This window comes from Tursiops truncatus, chromosome 2 (genome assembly GCF_011762595.2).
Source record: "Tursiops truncatus isolate mTurTru1 chromosome 2, mTurTru1.mat.Y, whole genome shotgun sequence".
NCBI classification, from domain to species: domain Eukaryota; kingdom Metazoa; phylum Chordata; class Mammalia; order Artiodactyla; family Delphinidae; genus Tursiops; species Tursiops truncatus.
The window spans coordinates 118,702,730-118,724,639 of record NC_047035.1 but is presented as its reverse complement, the minus strand read 5'-3'; the positions used below and the strand labels follow the sequence as shown (position 1 = coordinate 118,724,639).

General features: G+C 41.2%; 1 protein-coding gene across 1 annotated transcript in view; it reads left to right on the top strand.

Annotated features, from left to right (window-relative positions):
• The first annotated feature begins 353 nt into the window (after nucleotides 1-353).
• CHRNA5 (cholinergic receptor nicotinic alpha 5 subunit) overlaps nucleotides 354-21,910 on the top strand; it is a 54,849-nt gene continuing 33,292 nt past the window's right edge. The window contains exon 1 of the mRNA XM_033852043.2: nucleotides 354-663. The gene's annotated coding sequence lies outside the window, so the exon portion shown is untranslated. The remainder of the gene's footprint in view (nucleotides 664-21,910) is intronic.

Sequence of the window (21,910 nt, the reverse complement as noted above, 5' to 3'; positions counted from 1 at the left end):
ATGCAGCGGCTTGCCCAAGGTCACTCTGTGGTTAGACTAAGGACCCGCCTGTGATGCCATCCTCTGGCCTTGCCCTTCCTGGGACTCTGAGCTCCAACATCTCACCCGCCAGGTGTCGGGCCTGAAGGCGGGGCCAGAGTGGTGAGGAGGGGCCAGGTGTGAAAAAGGCGGAGCTAGAATGGATAGTGTGGGGCCAAAACCCGGGCCTGGGGAACGACTGGGCGGAATGGAGGCGGGGCTATGAGTAGGAGGGGCGGGGCCAGAGACGACGAGGCGGGGTTGGGCGGAACAAGAGGTGGGCGGGGGGGTGTTTGGGCGGGGCTAGGCTTCCTGAGCCTCTTCTCGCGCCCAGAGCCCGCCCAAATCCGGCGGGCAGTGGAGGCTACCCGAGCGGCAGTTGAGGAGACGGTCAGCCCCTCCGCAGCCGCTGCTAGCCTTTGGCTCCAACCCACACTCCCGGCTCGGTCCCTCGAGTCCGCGTTGCCCACGCGGCCGTCGCGAGGCGGCTCCCTGCATTCCCGCGCGGGTCCCGGGCGATGGCTGCGCGGGGGTCGGAGCGCAGGGTCCTCAGCCTCGGGCACCGCCCGCTCCACTTCCTCCTCGTATTTCAGCTGGTCGCCGGGCGCTGGGGTCCGGAGGGCGCGGGAGGCGGCGTGCCCGGAGGTGAGCCTGGGCGACGGATGGCGGTCCGTGGGTTCGTCCTCGGAGCGGGCGGCGGGGCTCAGGGCCGCCGGGGTGCGCCGGGCGGGGACCGCGGGGAGGCCGGGGCAGCTTCACGGCGGTGCCCGGAGAGCCGCGAGGCTGCGGCCCGCACCGAAAATCTTGTTATACGGAGGGCGGTTATATTTTTCTCCTGGGGGCTTGGGGTGAGGTTTCAGTTTAAATGCTCAGATGTGTTCATTTAAATGCAGAGAAAAGGCCTCTTTGAATTTTGTTCCACGACCCGCATCACTGGAGACTGCTGTGTACTTCGATACAACTTTTTCAATAAAAGATGCTGTCGTTATCCAGCAGGGCTTTCCTTCCTTGGTTTCAGCTGGGCTTCCCACGTAGTTACTTTATTCACAGGCAACTATGAAGGCTCCTTGGACTTAATACTAGGGATTAGGATTTGATCTTCTACCCCTTGGCCCCGTCCTCCTCCCCAACTCGCCCCTTAGCATTTGAAATCTTCCCTTTTGCCCGAAGATGAAACATGTTAGCTGTAGAAGGCTGGGCAGAGGGCTAACCATTTGCATCCTAAATTCCTCCCTAGCATCTTGGAATAGAGCTTTCCCCCAGCCTTCTCTATTTCAAAATGTTGTGGACAGGAATAGAAACAACAAAAGAAAATGCTTAGTTCTTTTTAAAATTCAAAGCTTCAGAAAGTTTGAGTCTGCCCTCTCAACACCTTGAAGAAAAATACTACTACTTATGGAGCACCTATGGTGTGATCTAAACATAGAAAAAGTAAGACTCCTTTAAGCAAGAGGTAAAAGCTGAAGTTCACTACACCAGTATTTCAAATTTTATGAGTGAGGAAACTTTATTTGGGTATAAGCAGAACCTTTTCTTGTCTTTCCTTCCTTAAGGTTTTTAAACTCTGATTCCTGATTCTAGGAAGTGATAATCTTGAAGACTAGAATTATTTATTGCAGGGTGTATTGCTTAACGAAGACTGTAGAGGAAGAACGTGGAGGATCATTTAAACAAATAAATCCTGTGCAGAGAGAGTCATAGTTTAACAGAAAGAAAGGAATGTGATTTTGGAGCCAGGCAAACCTGGGTTCAAATTATAACTCTGGTGTATCTTGACTTGGACAAGCTTGTCTCAGCGGTCCTCCTTCTTTGAAAAATGGGGATAATACTGCTTACCTCTGAGTCATTTTCAGGATTAAATAACACGTGTGAAATGCCAGGCACTCTGCCTGGCACTCTAGAAAACAGTAGTCTCTACTCCTTTTGGTGAAAGTGGAACTTCTTTCATCTGTTTTAATATAAAACATTGTAGCCAAGATTAAATGGTGTAAATAGCTATTGGTGTTGCTTGGTGTACAGTGTTATATCCAAACAATCCGAGCTGATTAATTCCTTCCTGCCCCCACTCTTCTTAGTGAATACCTCTCTTATAATAACCATCTTGTTGGATTACATTTATATATTTTTTTCTCTTGGTCCCACATGAGCTCCTTAAGAACTGTGATCTTATGTGTATCTTTGTATCTCTAAAACCTAGCGTATTGCAGCAGCCCAGTAAATGTTTGTGGATGAATGAATGGAACAGTAAGATCTCTCTGGATATCAGTTTCCTCATCTGTAAGAGGAGGGATCATGAAAAGCTTCCCTCTCAGACTCTAAAATGCCAAGATTCTGATGCTCTTAGTAAGTGATCATTTGAAGAACAAAGTGATGTTGAAAGAATGATGGAATTGCACACTTGCTCCTAATTGTTAATATGCTTTTGTGTAAAACTGCTGAAGTACTGTCTGGAATTGGGAGACCTGTCATTAATTTGCTGTGTTTCCTTGGGCATATTGCTTGACCTTGCTGAACCTTTAGTTCTCCATTTTTAAAATTAGAAGGTGGTAGTGGATGGATTTCAGGTCCTTCCAACTATAATTAATTTTATATTTTATTGTTTTCATATTCATCTCAGGATCTTAATAACTCTTCTTTGTGGTTTTCTGTGAGCCAATCTCTAGGAAAAGAAAATGTCTAGTCTGCCGGCAGCCATACTTATTTGGCTGGTGGAAGGTTACAGAGCTGTGAAAGATACTCAGGAGGCAATTTTGTCTGTATTAAAGTATAGATAATTAACCTAGTATATTAAGATAATACGAGCCTTTTAAACTGACCTGACCATGATTACAAGAGTGATTTATGGAAATTAGATAGTCATTAGTCAGTTATATTTCTTAGCTGTGTAGTTGTGTGACATTTTCAATGGTTGAAACTTTATTATTAGTATATGTAGGGGCTGAGTTCTGTTTCATTCAAAGGAAAATAAAATAATTATTTTATAGAAAATGAGAGCTATGAAAGATTCTTTTTCTTCTCACCTTTAGTTATTTTCATTAACATCTTAAGAAGCTAATAGAAATACACATATAGCGACTGTCCTCTCTACTTTTGTTATGATTATATCCAAAAGAGTATCTGGATGCCTTATGTAAGGATATAAACTTTTCATGCAGTTTAATTTGAAATTAAAAATTATTTTTGTTTCCTTGCAAATACTAAGTATGCTTTATGAGCTAGACTAAGCACCTGGAAGATAGGGTTTTATTTGTGTATCTCCTGAAACGTTTCAAACGAGTTTGTAAATGTAGCTTATGGATGGAACTTCAAAAAGGTTTTCAGTCATTTCTCAGAATAGGGTTTTTTTAACCTATAATCTACAAATTAGATCTAGTAAGTAATTTTTATAATTAGGATATGAGTTTTTAGCACAGTAATTTAAGTACAAAGCGTTTTTCTTCTAAAAGCATTATTTTTCTCCCCTAAGAATTACAATTAAATTCTTTCAGATGTAATTTTAAGTTTAATATTAAATAAGCATGTCTTGACGATGAGAGTTGGTAAATACTGGAATAGTTTTGGAAAAAAGTTTACAATTTGTTTCTTTAGAAAACTGCTCTCCAGAACAGCATAGGTATCGTTTTACAATGGCAATATAAAACTAGTCTGCTCTGTTACTAAAATTTTAATTTAAATGTTCTGTTTCCATTTTGGGGAAGGATGATATTATTTCTCCTGTGTTTAATTCAGTGACCTCATGTTCTTTTCTTCTAAAGAAGAATTATAAAATATAGACTTTTACCAATAAAAATAGGAATTAAATATGAATATTTGAATTCTGACAAAAAGGACAATATGAACTTCGTTATGGGAGATTGTCCTTTGCCTTGTAGGTTGTTTGGCAGGAAGCTTGGCCTCTATCCACGAGATGCCAGTAGCAGCCACAAAAAAATACCTCCAGATATTGTCAAATGGGCTTTTGGGGACAAAATTGTCTCCCTCTTCCCCCACCCTTGAGAATCACTGCTCTAAGTCTTGTGGACCAGGGCTCCTCAAACTTTAATGTGCACAGGAATCCTCTGGGGATGTTATAATGCAGGCACTGGTTCAGAGGTGGGACCTGAGGTTCTGCATTTCTCACAAGGCCCCGAGTGATATAGATGCTGCTGGTCAGAGTACCACACTTTGAGTAGCAAGGTTGTAGACAGTTTCCCATTCATATGAATTGGATGGATTTTTAAGAGGATCCAGTGATAGTAACTATGGAAACAGAGAATTTACAATGAACTATATAGCCCAAACAGGATAAGGCCAATAGAAACTAAGCACTATCCCACCAGCCTAACAAATAGAGCTGTCTTCCCATTTCCATGTTTCCTTCCAGTCCCCACTATTCATTCATATTTGGACAATCCTAAGGAGGAAATTTGCAAGAGTCTTTTTTTTAAATATTTTAAGTTTATTTATTTCATCTTATTTATTTTTGGCTGCGTTAGGGTCTTTGTTGCTGTGCGTGGGCTTTCTCTAGTTGCGGCGAGCGGGGGCTACTCTTCGTTGCGGTGCACAGGCTTCTCAGTGTGGTGGCTTCTCTTGTTGTGGAGCACGGGCTGTAGAGCGCAGGCTCAGTAGTTGTGGTGCACGGGCTTAGTTGCTCCGCGGCATGTGGGATCTTCCTGGACCAGAGCTCGAACCCGTGTCCCCTGCATTGGCAGGCGGATTCTTAACCACTGCGCCTCCAGGGAAGCCCTGCAAGAGTCTTAATCAAGGTCACACAGGCTGTAGTGAACTGAGGCAACTTCATGTTCCATTGGGTGTTTTAGTTCATGACACTGTAAATATATTAGCTCATAATACATATTTATTGCCTGTTGAGAGGTGTCAAATTACGATAGTGAACTCTGCATTTATTCAATCTGATGGTGCTTAAACTTTTAAAGTGTGCAAGTTGTCTCTTCTTGAAAACTATTGCCTGGACCTAAATTTAACACTGCCTAAGGTCATTTTCTTACTGCAAGTGTTCTGAGAGGGCAAGATGTTAAGTTAGGTTTGCTAAAGCGTATCACTTACAGAGAAACTTTATCCGATAATTCTGTGATAAAAATCAATAGAAAATACAATGAAAATCCTAGAGTGAAAAAAAAACCCCTCTGCATTTCATCTGTAACACTTAAAATAATGACTGGTAAGCATACCTATTTGCCACATTGAAAATGTTGGATATAGTATGCATTTCTTCTCGTTTACAAAATGCTTGGTTATGTTCACTTTTTTATCTTGCTATTGCTTAAAATAGCCCTCCTAGCACTGCTGCAGAGAGGATCTTTAAAAAAGGTATACAAGACACTTTTTGTTAACTTAAAAAACATACAAGCAGACTTGTAGGGAAAGATTACTCTAGGAATGCCTTAATTATGAATTGAGTATATATAATATATGTCACTGTTACAAACCTTTTAGATACGTTATCTTATTTCTTCCTATGGTGACCTGTAAAGGAGAAAGGGAAGGCTATTGGCAGTAACCAGCAAAATTTACAACATGTATACCTTGACTCAGCAGTTCTACTCCTGCGAGTTGGTGTCATAGAAGTCCTTGTACAAGGATGTTAACTACAGCATTTTTCCACTGTAGCATGGTTAGAAATAACCAAAAACTAAAGACTGCATAAATGCCTACCAGTGGTGAAAGCTTACATAAATTATGATACACCCATAACCCAGACCGCTTTGCGGCTTATGAAGAAAGAGTGAGATGGATGGATGTACATTGACCTAGAGAATTGAATGACAGAAGCAAGTCGCAGAAGTTAAAAAGAAAACATTTGTTCTTCCTCTGTGTGTGTGTGTATTTTAAGATGTGTACACAACAGACTTAACAGTGGTTAGCCTTGCAGGAAGGGAGATAAGGAGGAGGAGAGGGAGATTTCCTACTCTTAATGTGCTTTTGGTTGGAATCTTGACAATGATCATACATTACTTTTGTCACTAAAGTATTACTTTTCTTAAGATTTTTTAAAATGTGGACCATTTTAAAAGTCTTTACTGAATTTGTTACAACATTGCTTCTGTTTTTTATGTTTTGGTTTTTTGGCCACGAGGCAAGTGGGATCTTAGCTCCCCAACCAGGGATTGAACCCGCACCCCCTGCATTGGAAGGCGAAGTCTTAACCACTGGATGGCCAGGGAAGTCCCTAAATATTATTTTGAGAACAGAAACAAATCTGGGTTCTACTTCTACATCTGCTGCTTACTAGCTACTGTTGTTAGACCAGTGACTCTCAACCAGGGGCAGTTTTGTGCGTCCCTCCCTCCCCGCCACCAGGGGATATTTGGCGATGTTTGGCCGTGTTTGGGGTTGTCACATTGAGGGGGTGGTATATGCAGTGGATGGAAGCCAGGGATGCTGCCAAACATCCTGTAGTGCATGGGACAGCCAGCCCCGTGTAACAAAGAACTATCTAGCCCAAACTGTCAATAGTGTTGAGTTGAGAAATTCTTTGTTAGACTTCAGGGCTGCAGCCATGTTCACATATGCAGGGGGTGCCCTTCACATTGTGGGGTGTTCTCGGCATAGCCATACAGTTTATAATTATGATATGATGAAAGTAAATAAATATGCAAACTTGTCCCCAGGAAGGCAGGCACCAGAGTTTTCTGCTTTACCTCGAGCACCTAACAGAGGCTGGCATGGGAAGCAGGCACTCAACAATTGTTGAATGAATGAATGAGCTAAACTAGGTATTACATGTTAGGCTCTAATATATTCAGGTTGTAGCAGATGCTAAAGATTTAAGAAGAATTTATGGAAAAAAATTAAAATTATAGCAGGTGTTGTCTGTTAATTTATCTTTATCTAAAGATTGGCAAAGGACTACTATTATTCATATTTAGCTGCAGAACACCTTGGCTGACTTTTTTCAATACTTTTTGATAAGAAAATCATGATTCTTCATGGAAGAATGCCAGTAGAGGACACTATTGTGTCTTATCTTCCTAGAATTGGTTTTAAAAATCCTTATCTATTTAGCTACCTACCGAATTTAGTGGAACAAACTTTAAAAAGAGTTTTAAACTACCTTAGACACTACCTGACATAGTGAGATAAGTACTTTTTCATTTTTTCCGCATAACAGTGAGGCAGCAAAGCAGAAGTTATCCTTTTCATTAATGTTTTATGGTGGAAAAACTCAAAACATACACAAAAATCCTCAAGTATAACAAACTGAAGAGTTCTTGCCATTTAACAGTTTTCAACATTTTGCCAACAGATATCCTTATTTCTGTAAATTAGAAAATGGGGGCGATTCCCTGGTGGCGCAGTGGTTAAGACTTTGCGCTCCCAATACAAGGGGCCCAGGTTCGATCCCTGGTCAGGGAACTAGATTCCACATGCATGCCAGAACTAAGAGTTTGCATGCCACATCTAACGAGCCCACTGGACGCAACTAAGGAGCCCGCAAGCTGCAACTAAGACCCAGTGCAACCAAATAAATAAATAAATATTAAAAAGAAAAGAAAATGGGGACATATGGAATTTAACACCTATTTAGTGGTGCCGAGTGTTCAAATTATGGTTTTCAGCTTTGCAGTTTTGTGCCGTTTCTTAATCATCATACTAAAATTAAGGATCAAGGTTACATTTCTTTGAAAATATATGTGGTTTCAGTAAGTGACTTAAAAGTGAAATTTCTTCGATAAGTCATTCTTTTAATTCCTCAAACCTGAGACAATATCAGAGTAATGATACTTGGAGTTACAAATGGATTTGTAAAACCCAAATTTAAATTTCTCAGAGTTAATGGCAGTATATATATTTGCACTTTTTACGTATTTAATTTAGTTTTTCTCTTGTATTTTTAACTACTTCAGAAGAATTGCCCATTAATTATTTTTATTGTTGTTCTTGTCCTATTTTCAGTGTGCTTCACAGTTTGGTTCTCTTTGTTTTTCTGAGATATGTGATTTATGTGCTGTTAGTAGGTTGGTATTCTACTTATTGTTACTAGCTGTAAAGGATATAGACTTGAGGAGAGCTATTCACTGAACTGTCATTGCACTGTGTTGAGAGTGCCCGATGCCACAGACATGTTATGTTCTTCCTTCTTTTTTTTTGCAAGGTCCTGTTGTCTAGATTAATCTGTAGGTAGATGATCTTTCTTGGGCTATCGTGGAAGTTTTAGGTAGAAATCAGTAGCTCTGCAGGCAGTGATTGCTTTTGTGGTAATATTTTTGTGTGTTTGCCTTTTGAGGTCTGTCAGGTATCATTACTTTAGCAATCATATATGGACTAATAAGAATGACCCTGTGGGGGCATTTATAGGAATAATTTTATTTAATCCTCACAATAACCTTATTAGGTAGGTATTGCTTTAGACCAGTTTTACTGATGAAAAAACTAATATGCCAAGAGGTTAGGTAACTTGCCTTCAGGTCAGACAGTAAGTATTAGAGGCTAGATAGAACCCAACCTGTGGACTTAAAATCCTGAGTTCTTAGCTAGTATGTTATATTAACTCTCTTCATATTCAAATCTGAGTAAGACAAGTTCTCTCTAACTGCAAGAAGCTGTCTAGTGACTCGTAATCCTTAACAGCAAAATTGTGTATCTCTTGTGACAGTTGCTTTCACAACCAATGATGAAATTCTGACTTATTACAGATAAATGGGAATCATCAGATGGTACTGACTCCTTTACCCATTCATATATTCATTCAATAAATGGAGCATCTACTATGTGCCAGTATGTTGTTGGGTGATGGGGTTATGATGGTGAATAAAACACATTACCTGCTGCCATTCGTTTCCAGCACAGTGGGGAAGACAGACTTTAATCAGATACATCCAAGATTGTATAATTACACCCCAGATAAGGAACACGGTTCTCTGCAGAGGAACCTAATGGAGACTTTGGAGGCAGGACAGAGTCCTGAAGAAGTTGAGATTTGAAGGATGAGTAGGAGTTAGCTAGGTGAAGGGGAGGGAGGACATCTCAGAAGGGAAGAAGAGTACTCCTTACAGGAGGGAATAGTGTTGTGTGTTTGAGAAGCTGAACTGGCCATGTAGCTGGAGAGAGCAAAGGGGAGAGGCTACAGGGGACAGACCGGGCAGCGTTTGGCCTTAAGGATTTTGGTCTATCTTAATGGAATGCTACAGAAGGATTTTAAGCCAGGGTGTAATATCAGATTTGTGTTTTGAAAAGATCACTTGTGTATCAGTGCAGAGAACCAATTGGAGGGGGCTAAGAAATTGCATGGACACCACTTAGGGCAGTAGGCTTGCCCTTGTCCTGATGAGAGATGCAGATAGCATGTGCTAGGATGGTGGCCATGAAGCTGTTAAGAAGTGGATGGATTTGAGAAATATTTAGGAGGTAAAATCAATAGTTTCCTTGTGGATTGGCAATGCAGGTGGTATGAAAGATGACTCCTAGGTTTTTAAGTTGTGGAACTAGGCAGATGCTGGGACCACTCACTGTGATGGGGAACACCATCAGGGGACCATTTTGGGGAAGATCATGAATTTGGTTTTGCGCATGTTGATTTCATATAGATTAGAGAACTGTGACATATGGAGGTTAACAGGTAACTGGTGGTGCTGAGTATTCAAATTAAAGCTTTCAGCTTTGTGATTCTGTGTCCCTTCCTCTTCATACTAAAATTAATGAGCGAGATTACATTTTTTTGAAACTATGTGTGGTTTCACTAAATGACTTGAAATTTTTTTGGGAAATGGGTATTCAGGTGTGGACCGAGAGGAGAGGTCTGTATAGAGATACAGATTCCGTGAAAGCAATCTCTCTTTTTCCTTAAGCTTATTTTAGTTGTTGTACCCTTCAAAATGACCTTTTGGGATTCTCTGTTGTAAATAAATGGAGAACTAGAGTAGAATTTCTAGAATCTGCACTGTTGAGTGCAATTTTATAAGCTTCCTGAAAAATTACTAAAAGTAATTGTTGGGTACCCTAAAAAAATTCCCTGCCAAAGTAAGGATTAGATGTGCTTAAGCCAGTAGTTTCTGAAAGACTGTGCTTGATTGGTGTTTCTGAAAGTGTGTCCTGAAAACGCAAAGCATCCCAGAGGTCTATCAGGTGGTCAGCACTGGAATGATATTTTTTGCATACATTTTACATACTTGAAATGTAAGATTAATTGTGCTTTTTTAAACATGTGTGTGCCATTGTGTTCTTAATGTTTGCATTTTTTTTTTTTTTTTTTTGCGCGTTACGCGGGCCTCTCACTGTTGTGGCCTCTCCCGCTGGAGAGCACAGGCTCCGGACGCGCAGGCTCAGCGGCCATGGCTCACGGGCCCAGTCGCTCCGCGGCATGTGGGATCCTCCTGGACCGGGGCACGAACCTGTGTCCCCTGCATCGGCAGGCGGACTCTCAAGCACTGCGCCACCAGGGAAGCCCTGTTGCGGGGTGTTAATAGCATGCCAAGTGGAAGAGCTATTACTATCACTTGTGTGCTTTCTGGTATTTTGCTTTTTGGTTAGACAAAACCACTAAATGCAGAGTACGAATCCTCCTCTGGTTTATGCCTGGTACGTATGAGGGAGGTGTGCCGGGTGGCATTTTATTTTTATCCCTGGGGACTCAGGTTACAGAAGAAGAGATTTTAAATTCCTTTTGGATCCTTTTGTGATCTCTGATGTAGACTGGAAAAGGGTGTTGAGAACAGCTCTGACAGCACCGAGTCTGTGGGCAGCAGGGAAGGATGTAGCTCTGCAAGTAAGCGGTGTTGCACGGCATGGCCGGGTCCTGCACTTTCATTCACAGAGAGCAGCTGGTGGGGACAGCATGCTTCCTGATCTCGGTTCAGTGTTGAAGGAGATATTAAACCGTTGTGAATAAGAGCAGATCACAGGCACAGGCGTGTCTTTCAGCCTGGTTCATGAAGAAATGGGCACTCTGTGTAAGCCTCTGCTTTTCTGCATTGCACTGTCTTGGTTCTCAAGGGGAAAAGTGCACACATGAGTTCTTAAACTTGTGGGATTTGAGAGAAACATTTTTTTCATGACATTAATAATGCCATTTTTTCTGATTTCTGATGTTCTCAAGTAGCGTAGCTCCTTGGTACAGTCATATCTTGAATAGTTAGAAGTGATCTATCAAATTTAGTTTTGAGGATGTCAATGTGACAAGATAATATTTTTGAAATATTAATACCCTCTTTATGTTGTTCCTGGTTTTTTCTTTTGCCTCTTGGCTCTTCCCCCTACCTGCTCAAGCTAGCTAATTCTGTGCTCATACTTCAGAGAAGGAACGTGATGTGCCAGTAGACAGTGGGTCTAGTTCATTTTTGCCTTTTTCAGTTTCAAAAACTTGGACCGTAGAGGGCAACTTAGCATAGGCTACATAATGTTAGAGCACAGCTTTTCCTTGATAGGAGGAAATAATTCCTTGGGCTTGCGGAGGAGGAAAAGACAGAAGAGATGGACAGGAGTAAGAGTCAGTAGGACTCAGGGTGAAGGGACTGGGCTTGAAGGACACTTGGATAGAAGCCCGTATAAAGCCCATATGATGCAGCACTCAAGGTCTTTTTTCAGTTCCCTGTTTTTTTTTAATATTTATTTATTTATTTGGCTGCGCCTTGTCTTAGTTGCGGCACGCGGGATCTTCTTTGCTGTGTGCAAGACCTTCATTGCAGCATGCAGGATCTTTTAGTTGTGGTATGTGGGGTCTAGTTCACTGACCAGGGGGTCGAACCTGGGCCCCCTGCATTAGGAGTGTAGAGTCTTAACCACTGGACCACCAGGGAAGTCCCCAGGTCCCTGTTTAAGTTGAATTTCCAGATCTACCAATGCTTGCTGCCATTCCTGAGAGCTAGGATTTTCTTTTTTTTCTTTTTTTTTTTTTTGCAGTACTCGGGCCTCTCACTGCTGTGGCCTCTCCCGTTGCGGAGCACAGGCTCCGGACGCGCAGGCCCAGCGGCCGTGGCTCACGGGCCCAGCCGCTCCGCGGCATGTGGGATTCTCCCGGACCGGGGCACGAACCCGCGTCCCCTGCATCGGCAGGCAGACTCTCAACCGCTGCGCCACCAGTCCGGTTAACTGATTTCTTTTCATTTCTACTAGTTAAGAAAATCTTAGGGCTTCCCTGGTGGCGCAGCGATTGAGAATCTGCCTGCCGATGCGGGGGACACGGGTTTGAGCCCTGGTATGGGAAGATTCCACATGCCACGGAGCAACTAGGCCCGTGAGCCACAACTACTGAGCCTGCGCGTCTAGAGCCTGTGCCCCACAATAAGAGAGGCTGCGATAGTGAAAGGCCCGCACACCGCGGTGAAGAGTGGCCCCCCGCATCACGATGAAGAGTGGACCCCACTTGCCGCAACTAGAGAAAGCCCTCGCATGAAACGAAGACCCAACACAGCCAAAAATAAATAAATAAATAAATAAATAATCCTTCCCTCCACAAAAAAATAATATATATATATATTTTTTTTCACTTTTATTCCAATAACTAAGTAATGTCAAAACTTCACCTAATGTCAGCAGTCTTCCTGTGTGCTGAACACACACTGAGATGTGGGAAAGTATAAGAAACTTGTAGCCTATCTGAGGAGTGTGGCTACTTGAGAATTATTTTTTTCATTGAGTTTGGTATTTTCCCCCTTTCCTTTTTTGTACTCTCCCTTTCCCATCTCTTCTGTCTCCCTCCTTCCCTAACCCACATGAATATCCCCCCATATAACCCTTGTTAATTACCCTTGTTGATTTAGTATGCAAAATGCCATGATTTTCCTCAGGCGTATATAATTATATAGGTAGATAGATATAGATAGATTTTAATAATTGATTATTTTACAAAAGTAGGATTACATTATAGTCTCTTTTCTATCCCTTTTTCCTCTTTAACAATACCTCATGAAAATCCTGAAGGCTTTTGCTGTGTTTTGTTCAGTTCAAGTTTTTATTTGATGCAACTTATTACAAACTCCTTGTTTTGTTGTTGAAATTTCAGATGCCATCTCTGTGGGTGATAGTTTCAATTGTAGTTTTTTTTAATAATTAAAAACTTTAATGGTGGTTTAAAAAATACATAGCATAAAATTTACCATCTTAACCATTTTTAAGTTCAGTAATATTAAGCATATTCACATTGTTGTGCAACAGATCGCCAGAACTTTTTCATCTTGCAGAGCTGAAGCTCTATGCCCATTGAACAACTTTCCATTTCTTTCTTCCCCCAGGCCTGGGGAACCACATTCTACTTTCTGTTTCTGTGAGTTTGACTACTTTAGATACCTAATGTAAATGGAATCATGCAGTATTTGTCTTTTTGTGACTAGTCTATTTCACTCAGCATAATGTCCTCAAGGTTCACCCATGTTGTAGCCTGTATCAGAATTTCCTTCCTTTTTAAGGCTGAATAATATTCCATTCTGTGTATATATCACATTTTGTTTATCCATTCATTTATAGATGGACATTTGTGTTGCTTATACCTCTTGTAAATAAAGCTGCTATGTACATGGGTGTGCTAATATATCTCTTGAAAATCCTGATTTCAGTTCTTTGGGAAATATACTCAGAATTGGAATTTGTGGATCATATGTAATTCTATTTTTAATTTTTTGAGGAACTGACATATTGTTTTCCACAGCGGCTGTACCATTTTACATTCCTACCAATGCTGTACAAGGGTTCTAACTTCTCTACATCCTTGCCAGCACTTGCTACTTTCTGTTTGTTTAATAGTAGCCATCTTACTGGGTTTGAGGGGATATCTTGTGATTTTTCTTTTAAAGATGGTGTAGCTAGCTTTTTTTTTTTTTTTTTTTTTTTTTTTTTTTTTGGCTGTGTTGAGTCTTCATTGCTGCACATGGGCTTTCTCTAGCTGGGGCAAGCAGGGGCCACTCTTTGTTGCAGTGTGCAGGCTTCTCATTGCGGTGGCTTCTCTTGTTGCAGAGCACAGGCTTTAGGCATGTGGGCTTCAGTAGTTGCAGCATGCGGGCTCCGTAGTTATGGCACATGGGCCCTAGAGCCCGCAGGCTTCAGTAGTTGTGGCACATGGGCTTAGTTGCTCTGCGGCATGTTGGATCTTCCCTTAACAGGGATCAAACCCATGTCCCCTGCATTGGCAGGCAGATTCTTAACCACTGTGCCACAGAGAAGTCCCCATCTTGTGATTTTTCATTTATGTTTCTCTAATGATTAGTGATGTTGAACATCTTTTCATATGCTTGTTAGTCATTTTAATGTCATCTTTGGAGAAATGTGTATTCGAGTCCTTGGCCGATTTTTTAATTTGGTTATTTGGGGGTTTTGTTCTTGTTGAGTTGTAGGGGTTCTTTACATATTCTGGATATTATCTCCTTATCAGATATATGGTTTTCAAATATTTTGTCCCTTTCCAAAGGTTGATTGCAAAGAGACTGTTTAGTATTATTATTTTTCTAACATCTTTATTGGAGTATAATTGCTTTACAATGGTGTGTTAGTTTCTGCTGTATAACAAAGTGAATCAGCTATACAAATACATATATCCCCATATCTCCTCCCTCTTCCATCTCCCACCCACCTTCCTCCCTATCCCACCCCTCTAGGTGGTCACAAAGCACCGAGCTGATCTCCCTGTGCTATGTGGCTACTTCCCACTAGCTATCTGTTTTACATTTGGTAGTGTATATATGCACATGCCACTCTCACTTCATTCCAGCTTCCGCTTCCCCTTCCACTGTCCTCACGTCCATTCTCTACATCTGTGTCTTTATTCCTGTCCTGCCCCTAGGTTCTTCAGAACCATTTTCTTTTTTCTTTTAGATTCCATATATTTGTGTTAGCATAGAGTATTTGTTTCTCTTTCTGACTTACGTCACTCTGTATGACAGACTCTAGGTCCACCCACCTCACTACAAATAACCCAATTTCATTTCTTTTTATGGCTGAGTAATATTTCATTGTATATATGTGCCACATCTTCCTTATCCCTTCATCTGTTGATGGACAGTTAGGTTGCTTCCATGTCCTGGCTATTGTAAATAGAGCTGCAGTGAATACTGTGGTGTATGATTCTTTTTGAATTATGGTTTTCTCAGGGTATATGCCCAGTAGTGGGATTGCTGGGTTGTTTGGTAGTTCTATTTTTAGTTTCTTAAGGAACCTCCATACTGTTCTCCATTGTGGCTGTACCAATTCACATTCCCACCAGCAGTGCAAGAGGGTTCCCTTTTCTCCACACCCTCTCCAGCATTTATTGTTTCTAGGTTTTTTGATGATGGCCATTCTGACGGGTATGAGATGATATCTCATTGTAGTTTTGATTTGTATTTCTCTAATGATTAATGATGTTGAGCATTCTTTCATGTGTTTGTTGGCAGTCTGTATATCTTCTTTGGAGAAATGTCTATTTAGGTCTTCTGCCCATTTTTGGATTGGGTTGTTTGTTATTGAGCTGCATGAGCTGCTTGTAAATTTTGGAGATTAATCCTTTGTCGGTTGCTTCATTTGCAAATATTTTCTCCCATTCTGAGGGTTGTCTTTTGGTCTTGTTTATGGTTTCCTTTGCTGTGCAAAAGCTTTGAAGTTTCATTAGGTCCCATTTGTTTATTTTTGTTTTTATTTCCATTTCTCTAGGAGGTGGGTCAAAAATGATCTTGCTGTGATTTATGTCATAGAGTGTTCTGCCTATGTTTTCCTCTAAGAGTTTGATAGTTTCTGGCCTTACATTTAGGTCTTTAATCCATTTTGAGCTTATTTTTGTGTATGGTATTAGGGAGTGATCTAATCTCATACTTTTACATGTACCTGTCCAGTTTTCTCAGCACCACTTATTGAAGAGGCTGTCCTTTCTCCACTGTACATTCCTGCCTCCTTTATCAAAGATAAGGTGACCGTATGTGCGTGGGTTTATCTCTGGGCTTTCTATCCTGTTCCATTGATCTGTCTTTCTATTTTTGTGCCGGTACCATACTATCTTGATTACTGTAGCTTTGTAGTATAGTCTGAAGTCCAGGAGCCTGATTCCTCCAGCTCTGTTTTTTGTTGTCAAGATGGCTTTGGCTATTTGGGGTCTTTTGTGTTTCCATACAAATTGTGAAATATTTTGTTCTAGTTCTGTGAAAAATGCCACTGGTAGTTTGATAGGGATTGCATTAAATCTGTAGATTTGGGTAGTAGAGTCATTTTCACAATGTTGATTCTTCCAATCCAAGAACATGGTATATCTCTCCATCTATTTGTATCACCTTTAATTTCTTTCATCAGTGTCTTATAATTTTCTGCATACAGGTCTTTTGTCTCCTTAGGTAGGTTTATTCCTAGATATTTTATTCTTTTTGTTGCATTGGTAAATGGGAGTATTTTCTTGATTTCACTTTCAGATTTTTCATCATTAGTGTATAGGAATGCCAGAGATTTCTGTGCATTAACTTTGTATCCTGCTACTTTACCAAATTCATTGATTAGGTCTAGTAGTTTCCTGGTAGCATCTTTAGGATTCTCTATGTATAGCATCATGTCATCTTCAAACAGTGACAGCTTTACCTCTTCTTTTCCGATTTTGATTCCTTTTATTTCCTTTTCTTCTCGGACTGCTGTGTCTAAAACTTCCACAACTATGTTGAATAAGAGTGGTGAGAGTGGGCAACCTTGTCTTGTTCCTGATCTTAGTAGAAATGCTTTCAGTTTTTCACCATTGAGGACGATGTTGGCTGTGGGTTTGTCATATATGGCCTTTATTATGTTGAGGAAAGTTCCCTTTATGCCTACTTTCTGCAGGGTTTTTATCATAAATGGGTGTTGAATTTTGTCGAAAGCTTTCTCAGCATCTACTGAGATGATCATATGGTTTTTCTTCTTCAGTTTGTTAATATGGTTTATCACATTGATTGATTTGCGTATATTGAAGAATACTTGCATTCCTGGAATAAACCCCACTTGATCATGGTGTATGATCCTTTTAATGTGCTGTTGGATTTTGTTTGCTAGTATTTTGTTGAGAATTTTTGCATCTATGTTCATCAGTGATATTGGCCTGTAGTTTTCTTTCTTTGTGTCATCCTTGTCTGGTTTTGGTATCAAGGTGATGGTGGCCTCGTAGCATGAGTTTGAGAGTGTTCCTCCCTCTGCTATATTTTGGAAGAGTTTGAGAAGGATAGGTGTTAGCTCTTCTGTAAATGTTTGTTAGAATTCGCCTGTGAAGCCATCTGTTCCTGGGCTTTTGTTTGTTGGAAGATTTTTAATCACAGTCTCAATTTCAGTGCTTGTGATTGGTCTGTTTATATTTTCTATTTCTTCCTGGTTCGGTCTCAGAATGTTGTGCTTTTCTAGGAATTTGTCAATTTCTTCTAGGTTGTCCATTTTATTAGCATACAGTTGCTTGTAGTAATCTCTCATGATCTTTTGTATTTCTGCAGTGCCAGTTGTTACTTCTCCTTTTTCATTTCTAATTCTTTGATTTGAGCCTTCTTCCTTTTTTTCTTGATGAGTGTGACTAATGGTTTATCAATTTTGTTTATCTTCTCAAAGAACCAGCTTTTAGTTTTATTGATCTTTGCTCTCATTTCCTGCATTTCTTTTTCATTTATTTCTGATCTGATTTTTATGATTTCTTTCCTTCTGCTAACTTTGGGGTTTTTTTGTTCTTCTTTCTCTAATTGCTTTAGGTGCAAGGTTAGGTTATTTATTCGAGATGTTTCCTGTTTCTTAAGGTAGGATTGTATTGCTATAAACTTCCCTCTTAGAACTGCTTTTGCTGCATCCCATAGGTTTTGGGTCATCATGTCCCCATTTTCATTTGTTTCTAGATATTTTTTTATTTCCTCTTTGATTTCTTCAGTGATCACTTCGTTATTAAGTAGTGTATTGTTTAGCCTCCATGTGTTTGTATTTTTTACAGATCTTTTCCTGTAATTGATATCTAGTTTCATAGCATTGTGTTCGGAAAAGATACTTGATACAATTTCAATTTTCTTAAATTTACCAAGGCTTGATTTGTGACCCAAGCTATGGTCTATCCTGGAGAATGTTCCATGAGCACTTGAGAAAAATGTGTATTCTGTTGTTTTTGGATGGAATGTCCTATAAATATCAATTAAGTCCATCTTGTTTAATGTATCCTTTACAGCTTGTGTGTCCTTATTTATTTTCAGTTTGGATGATCTGTCCATTGGTGAAAGTGGGGTGTTAAAGTCCCCTACTATGAATGTGTTACTGTCGATTTCCCCTTTTATGGCTGTTAGTATTTGCTTTATGTATTGAGGTGCTCCTATGTTGGGTGCGTAAATATTTACAATTGTTATATCTTCTTCTTGGATCAATCCCTTGATCATTATGTAGTGTCCTTCAATAGTCTTTATTTTAAGTTCTATTTTGTCTGATATGAGAATTGCTACTCCAGCTTTCTTTTGGTTTCCATTTGAATGGAATATCTTTTTCCATCCTCTTACTTTCAGTCTGTATGTGTCTCTAGGTCTGAAGTGGGTCTCTTGTAGACAGCATATATATGGGTCTTTTTCTTGTATCCATTCAGCCAATCGGTGTCTTTTGGTGGGAGCATTTAGTCCATTTACATTTAAGGTAATTATCGATATGTATGTTTCTATTCCCGTTTTCTTAATTGTTTTGGGTTCGTTATTGTAGGTCTTTTCCTTCTCTTGTGTTTCTTGTCTAGAGGAGTTCCTTTAGCATTTGTTGTAAAGCTCATTTGGTGGTGCTGAAGTCTCTCAGATTTTGCTTGTCTGTAAAAGTTTTAATTTCTCCATCAAATCTGAATGAGATCCTTGCTGGGTAGAGTAATCTTGGTTGTAGGTTTTTTCCCCTTCATCAATTTAAATATGTCCTGCCACTCCCTTCTGGCTTGCAGAGTTTCTGCTGAAAGAGCAGCTGTTAACCTTATGGGGATTCCCTTGTGTGTTATTTGTTGTTTTTCCCTTGCTGCTTTTAATATGTTTTCTTTGTATTTAATTTTTGACCGTTTGATTAATATGTGTCTTGGTGTATTTCTCCTTGGATTTATCCTGTATGGGACTCTCTGTGCTTCCTGGACTTGATTAACTATTTCCTTTCCCATATTAGGGAAGTTTTCAACTATAATCCTTCAAATATCTTCTCAGTCCCTTTCTTTTTCTCTTCTTCTTCTGGAACCCCTATAATTCGAATGTTTGTGCGTTTAATGTTGTCCCAGAGGTCTCTGAGACTGTCCTCAATTCTTTTCATTCTTTTTTCTTTATTCTGCTCTGCAGTAGTTATTTCCGCTATTTTATCTTCCAGGTCACTTATCGGTTCTTCTGCCTCAGTTATTCTGCTATTGATCCCATCTAGAGTATTTTTAATTTCATTTAGTGTGTTGTTCATCGTTTTTTGTTTCATCTTTAGTTCTTCTAGGTCCTTGTTAAATGTTTCTTGCATTTTGTCTATTCTATTTCCAAGATTTTGGATCATCTTTACTATCATTATTCTGAATTCTTTTTCAAGTAGACTGCCTATTTCCTCTTTATCTGTTAGGTCTGGTGGGTTTTTACCTTGCTCATTCATCTGCTGTGTGTTTTTCTGTCTTCTCATTTTGCTTATCATACTGTGTTTGGGGTCTCGTTTTTGCAGGCTGCAGGTTCGTAGTTCCCGTTTTTGGTGTCTGTCCCATTGTTTTTGGTGTCTGTGGCTTAGGTTGGTTCAGTGGGTTGTGTAGGCTTCCTGGTGGAGGGGACTAGTGCCTGTGTTCTGGTGGATGAGGCTGGATCTTGTCTTTCTTGTGGGCAGGTCCACATCTGGTGGTGTGTTTTGGGGTGTCTGTGGACTTATTATGATTTTAGGCAGCCTCTCTGCTAATGGGTGGGGTTGTGTTCCTTTCTTGCTAGTTGTTTGGCATAGGGTGTCCAGCACTGTAGCTTGCTGGTTGTTGAGTGAAGCTGGGTACTGGCGTTGAAATGGAGATCTCTGGGAGATTTTTGCCGTTTGATATTATGTGGAGCTGGGAGGTCTCTTGTGGACCAGTGTCCTGAAGTTGGCTCTCCCACCTCAGAGGCACAGCACTGACTCCTGGCTGCAGCACCAAGAGCCTTTCATCCACACGGCTCAGAATAAAAGGGAGAAAAAGTAGAAAGAAAGAATTAGTAGAAGTAGAAAGAAAGAAAGAAAGAAAGAGAAAGAAAGAAAGAAAGAAAGAAAGAAAGAGAAAGAAGGAAAGAAAGAAAGAAAGGGAGGGAGTGAGGAAGGAAGGAAGGAGGGAAGGAAGGAAAAAAAAGAAAGAAGATAAAGTAAAATAAAATAAGATAAAATATAATAAAGTTATTAAAATAGAAATAATTATTAAGAAAAAAATTTAAAAAAAAGCAAAACGGACGGATAGAACCCTAGGACAAATGGTGGAAGCAAAGCTATATAGACAAAATCTCACACAGAAGCATACACATACACACTCACAAAAAGAGGAAAAGGGGAAAAAATCATAATTCTTGCTCTCGAAGTCCACCTCCTCAATTTGGGATGATTCGTTGTCTAAAGGAGGGAAGGGAGGGAGGGAAGGAAGGAAGGAAGGAAGGAAGGAAGGAAGGAAGGAAGAAAGAAAGAAGAAAGATAAAGTAAAATAAAATAAAGTTATTAAAATAAAAAATAATTATTAAGAAAAAAATTAAAACAAAAAAAAACCAGACAGATAGAACCCTAGGACAAATGGTGGAAGCAAAGCTATACAGATAAAATCTCACACAGAAACATACACATACACACTCACAAAAAGAGGAAAAGGGGAAAAAATCATAAATCTTGCTCTCAAAGTCCACCTCCTCAATTTGGGATGATTCCTTGTCTATTCAGGTATTCCACAGATGCAGGGTACATCAAGTTGATTGTGGAGCTTTAATCCGCTGCTTCTGAGGCTGCTGGGAGAGATTTCCCTTCCTCTTCTTTGTTCGCGCAGCTCCTGGGGTTCAGCTTTGGATTTGGCCCCGCCTCTGCGTGTAGGTCGCCGGAGGGCGTCTGTTCTTCACTCAGACAGGACGGGGTTAAAGGAGCAGCTGCTTCAGGGACTCTGGCTCACTCAGGCCGGCGGGGAGGAAGGGGCACAGAGTACGGGGCAGGCCTGCGGCGGCAGAGGCCAGCGTGATGCTGCACTAGCCTGAGGCGCGTCGTGCGTTCTCCCAGGGAAGTTGTCCCTCGATCCCGGGACCCTGGCAGTGGCAGGCTGCACAGGCTCCCCGGAAGGGGGGTGTGGATAGTGATCTGTGCTCGCACACAGGCTTCTTGGTGGTGGCAGCAGCAGCAGCCTTAGCGTCTCATGCCCGTCTCTGGGGTCCGTGCTTTTAGCCGCGGCTCGCGCCCGTCTCTAGAGCTCCTTTAAGCAGCGATCTTAATCCCCTCTCCTCGCGCACCAGGAAACAAAGAGTGTAGAAAAAGTCTCTTGCCTCTTCGGCAGGTCCACACTTTTCCCCGGACTCCCTCCCGGCTAACCGTGGTACATTAACCCCCTGCAGGCTGTGTTCACTCCGCCAACCCCAGTCCTCTCCCTGCGCTCGGACCGAAGCCAGAGCCTCAGCTCCCAACCCCGCCCGCCCCGGCGGGTGAGCAGACAAGCCTCTCGGGCTGGTGAGTGCTGGTCGGCAGCAATCCTCTGTGCGGGGATCTCTCTGTTTTGCCCTCCGCACCCCTGTTGCTGCGCTCTCCTTCGCGGCGCCGAAGCATTCCCCCTCCGCCACCCGCAGTCTCTGCCCACGAAGGGGCTTCCTAGTGTGTGGAAACCTTTCCTCCTTCACAGCTCCCTCCCACTGGTGCAGGTCCCTATCGTTTTGTCTCTGTTTATTCTTTTTTCTTTTGTCCTACCCAGGTACGTGGGGAGTTTGACTTTTGGGAGGTCTGAGGTCTTCTGCCAGCGTTCAGTAGGTGTTCTGTAGGAGCTGTTCCACGTGTAGATGTACTTTTGGTGTATCTGTGGGGAGGAAGGTGATCTCCGCGTCTTACTCTTCCGCCATCTTCCTGT